The sequence below is a fragment of the Pinus tabuliformis genome, chromosome Q (assembly GCF_031772625.1).
Source record: "Pinus tabuliformis cultivar Carrire ecotype Pingquan chromosome Q, CPIR1, whole genome shotgun sequence".
Taxonomy (NCBI): domain Eukaryota; kingdom Viridiplantae; phylum Streptophyta; class Pinopsida; order Pinales; family Pinaceae; genus Pinus; species Pinus tabuliformis.
In genome coordinates this window covers 522588530-522593724 of record NC_142296.1, presented here as the reverse complement: position 1 = coordinate 522593724, position 5195 = coordinate 522588530, and the positions used below count along the sequence as shown (strand labels likewise).

At 31.3% G+C, this 5195-nt stretch overlaps 1 long non-coding RNA gene across 2 annotated transcripts; it reads right to left on the bottom strand.

Annotated features, from left to right (window-relative positions):
• Positions 1-288: 288 nt before the first annotated feature.
• On the bottom strand, positions 289-2964 carry LOC149220496 (uncharacterized). 2 transcript variants are annotated; one of them, XR_016248751.1, is made up of 3 exons: positions 2751-2964; positions 2400-2521; positions 289-431 (listed from the first exon to the last, which is right to left on the bottom strand). It is a non-coding gene; the product is annotated as an uncharacterized LOC149220496 (long non-coding RNA). The 2 variants fall into 2 exon arrangements; XR_016248752.1 differs by lacking the exon at positions 289-431 and adding an exon at positions 1710-1803.
• Between the last annotated feature and the right edge of the window lie 2231 nt (positions 2965-5195).

The window sequence follows — 5195 nt, the reverse complement described above, 5'->3', positions numbered from 1 at the left end:
TTTTTATGAAATTGCATCCGCTGTGTGCTTTGGATGATTTTCTGCTATCGGATCCTCCACAAGTTGGTTACAAAATGACTGGGAAGAATTCACAATTTCTGGATTTGTAAAAATATTGAAGGAATGATCTGAACTTGTACAGTTACTGCAGGCAGAACTGTTGCAAGCATTTGGATTCACCATTTTAGTGTGTTGCACAGCAGTTTTTATTCTGACAGGTGTGGGTTTGATCGTGTTAATTTTGAACGTTTTCTTTCTTTGAGATTCCTTTTTAGTGTGTTGCACAGCAGTTTTTATTCTGACAGGTGTGGGTTTGATCGTGTTAATTTTGAACGTTTTCTTTCTTTGAGATTCCTGTGGTGGCACCTTTTTTTGCAGATGAATGTTCCAGTGGTTCTTGATTTCGTTGTCTGTCCGCCCAGGCAATCGTCCTGCTATCAGGGACCACCATATCACCAAATTATGAAAAAAATAAAACATAAAATATACACATTTATTAACCATAATAATGAATTAGACCAAATATATTAATTAATTTTAATATAATTAAATAAATCTGTAACCTTAACACTAACACGACTAAAGGCTTACATCATTTTTAGCCATAATCCTAATTCCTGAAGTTAACCGTAGAAATTAAACAGTGACTTGTCGCTGAGTATTACGGTTTCCACGAATCCAACTGTGATCGTAACCCTGAGAACTAACACTACATTTTTAACCATAATCCTAAATTCTGAGATTAGCCGTAGAACTTAAACAGCGGTCTGTCCCCGAGTATTGTGATTTCCACGAATCCAACTGTGACCGTAACTAAGAACTGACCTTACATCATTTTTAATCATAATCCTAAATTCTGAGGTTAACCCTAGAACTAGAACTTAAACAGCTGCATTAATATATTAAACTTTTTATTAGTTAAAAAATTCCTACTTAAAATAATTTGATTGCTAAGTATTAAAATATACTTATCTTATTTTTTTAATTTATAATTTTTTTAAATTTAAAAAAATACAAATTCTTGATATTAAACTTACTCAAAAATTAGATAAAAAATTAAAAAACAAAATTGCAACGATGAAAAACTATAAAAGATGTCACATTATCGGTCAATAAAATAAATATAAAATTTTCAAAATAATATTAAAATATTTATGTTATAATTATTGATTTAATATATATTACAATAAATGTTAAGAGAATGTTTTGCAAGATTATTATCTCTTGAGTTTTTAATGTAATAAAAAGTCATTTAATAAAATTTTCAAAATAATATTAAAATATTTATGTTATAATTATTGATTTAATATATATTATAATAAATGTTAAGAGAATGTTTTGCAAGATTATTATCTCTTGAGTATTTAATGTAATGAAAAGTCATTTAATAAGTGAAATTCTTAAAATTTTATTTATTATTTTAAAGAATAATTTAATAAATTATTTTTATTTTTAGTTTTAGTTTTTATTATATTTGTTGGGTGAATTTTGTCTAAAATTTTAAGAATTTAAAATGTGAAATTTAAAAAAATGAATTAAAAAAAACCATAAATAATAGAAAAATCACTATAACATGAAAAGAAATTATATCAGTAAAATTATGAAAAAAATAAAACATAGAATATGCACATTTATTAATCATAATAATGAATTAAAATACATATATTAATTAATTTTAATGTAATCAAATAAAAAAATATGTATCACAATTCCACGAATCGAACGGTAACTTTAACAAAAACTCGCTTAATAACCGCCTGGTCGCTTTCCTATGCTACTTGCCCACAGATGCCAGCTTCTCTCCTGGTCACAATTTATAATCTCTTGTTATATCCCTTCCTTTTGAATAATTTAGTTAAAAGACCCTAGATCTGGTCACAACTTACAAATTCTCTCTAAATCCCTTCCTACTTAGAGAATTTAGTAAGAAAACCACATATGTCAGCTTCTCTCCCGGTCAGAATTTACAATTTCTCTTTATATCCCTTCCTTCAGACAAAAAATAGTTAAAAGCCCTAGATCTCATCGCATTTAGTATAAAAAGAAGAAGCAAATTAGGATTATCTTCTTCAAAATCCAGGGCGTCAACTTCAAGATGAATATGATTTGAAGTATGTAATAATCTCCGACATCAATTTTAATAATAGTAAGAACAGGATGATTTGATCTCTAATATGATATTAAGATTAAAATATTTACCAGAAGATTAACAGAAAATAGAACTAATAAATCCGTAAAAGTAAATTTAAATACTAAGAAATTAAAGATTTATCAGTCACTTCCAAATTCGGTTCAACTCATTTTTTTTCTAACTGCTAATTTTAATAAAATTCTATCGTCACTAAAATTTTATCGTTTCAAAATTGTGAAAACAGTAAATGACAGGAAAAATTACTCACAGTTTTGTATTGCACTAAATGTTAGTCCACCGCCAGAAATATTACTTAGATTTTCAATTCCACTAAATATTAATCTGCCGCCGTAGCCTCTCTTCCCGCTTAAATCCAGTCCTCTGCATGAGCTGGCTTAGAAATGTAAATTTAATTAGAATAAGATTTTAACAAGAACATGAGAATAAAAAATATATGGTATATTAGCACATAAAAACTACTCAGAACAATATCTTAAGCAATTTAACTGCGAACCCTGATCTAGTTTACCTCTCCTTTGTATCAATAATTTTTCAAACCCTTTCAATAGTATGGCTATAAACTAAACATAATCTTTATGTTGAATAACTAGTTATTTACCTAGGCTCCTTCAAGACTCCATATCTGATTGCAAATCTTTAAACAGCTTTCATGTCTGAATGCAGATCTTTAAACAGCTACACCAGAACAAACGCTGAGGAAATTCAAATATATGGAAGTTTCACTCCGGTGCATCAAAGAAAATCATATCAGAAACGAGAGAAAAAGAAAACTCGTAAACAAAAACCAGACAAACAAACAAAGTAAAAGAAAAGCAGACGCCGAATGAAAACGAGACCGAGATGCAGGTAAACAAAACATGGCCGCGCGGCAGAAAAAGCACACACATTCTTGCAATTCACAACCTCAGCGAGAGAGAGATAAAGGCACAAACAACAAATTGGATGCATTCACGGTCTTCACGGTCTGATCCACTGTATCGACGCCAGGCTTCACAGGTCCTGGTCCTGTGTTCTCCTTGGCATAATCTCCTAAATGAGAAAGGAAAACGGTTGCCCTCAACACGGTATTACAAGCACCGGCAGCTGCCACCTGCTAGAAGTCTCCTGACACCAACAGCTGAAGTCTCCTGACACCAACAGCTGGCTGTTGTGCACGACCAAAAGCTGCCACCTGTTCTAAGTCTCCAACATATACTAAAAAAACTTTGCCCCGAATTTAAAATCAGTTGTCATAACATGTAAATTAGACTTTGGATAAAATTAATTGTCACAACATTCTTCAAACTCAACTTTGGGTAAGATGAATTGTCACAATGTTCAATCGATATCACCTCCGAAATAAAACTTTGGGTAAAACAAAAAAGCCACGAAATTTGGATTTGGAAATTCAGCAACCCGGCAATAAGACCTCTAATATAAAACTTTGGATAAAAAGCAAAAAACATCAGAGCTCTAAAATAAAACTTTGGGTAAAAGCGAAAAACATCAACTAAATGCTCCGGTCAACTCAAATTAATAGGAAGTCAACGCCTGATCGAACGCTATTAGTCCCAGGCAGGGACTAATAATTGGTTAAATTAACAACTAAATTAAACTTTACAAAATACATGAACAAAAACAAAAATATTTATCCATATACAGAAATCAAGGTTTGAAGGACGTAACTTAATGATATATATTAATTACATGTATGATTAAATTGCGGAACCAAACGAAACTTGACAAGAGCTAACCATCCTGCCATAAGGCATTTAATGCCTCTATAATTACTAGTTCACATGGATGATGGTCATACATAGTATGGTAAAGATCAGGGAGTGGGGGTTCTTTTCCTATTGATGTGTTGGTTGACTACTCCGTCTCTCTAACGGCGTTTGTCTCCCTCCCGTCCAATACTGTTCCTTTTACATTTATTGATAGAAAGTGCAGGTTGTCCGGATCCGTGTGACAGGAGACGAGGATCACAAGGTCAGCCGTCAATTAGAAGTAGACTTTCGACAGTATAGATCTAGATCTAGATGTGTGGGGGTGCAATTGAAATTTGAATTAAATAATAAATTAAAAAAAAACTGCGATGGTAAATAAAAAGGAACTCGATTCTACGACAATGACAAAATCCTTGTTGTGTTTTGTATTTGCAGAGCGGATGAAAAATAAAAGAGATGGCGAGTACGAAGGAGACAAAGAGCTCAGGTTGGGGAGGACCTTAAATTTTCGGAATACTAATACAATTTTTTTTCACCGTGATTTTTTTATTATGAAGAAACTTTTGCGTAGGTTTTTCACCCCTCTGCCCCATTCAAGTCAATTTTTAGGCTCAGCTGCCTCACTCAAGTGAAATCAATACACTCAAAGCTCTGTAATTTTGTTCCAATTTCCTAAATCGATATCTCCATTTTCATTTTCCTTGTTTTGTATCTCCAACTCACTCAGCATTTGACGAAAGATGGAGTTTGCCAAAACTGCAACGTTGTGATTTTCTCTCTTTATATGTCGTTATCACAATCACTTAGAATACGCATCCACGTTTATACAAATCGAAAGAAACGCATCAATTCTAGCTGCTATTTCCGAAGAAAGACTGAGTTTCAACGTGAACGCAACTTTTCAGGACTCTAGAGATCATTGGAGATACATTTTATTAGATTTATAATTGAATAACCAAGTTAAATAGGCATTAATATTATTTTAAAATATTTTCAATTTAACGTCTAATATTAAATTAAATTAGTCACTCAATCTAAACTCTCTGGAATAATCATAATCATATGCACGGCTACGATATTTTTGCTCATTTTTCTTTGGTGATGTTGTTGATTTGAGCTGTTGAGTAATTACACCAACACTTTTAAGTCTCTCGTCAACATGACCATCGCATATATAACAAATGTCATGTATTACATTCTATAATTATTCAATATTATATTATATGCAAGTGTTTTAAAGAATAAAAGTTAGTGGTACAAGATATATTTGATTTGAAATAAAAGCTATCATAATTTTATTTTAAATATTAATATTTTAAATATTAAATAAAAATCTA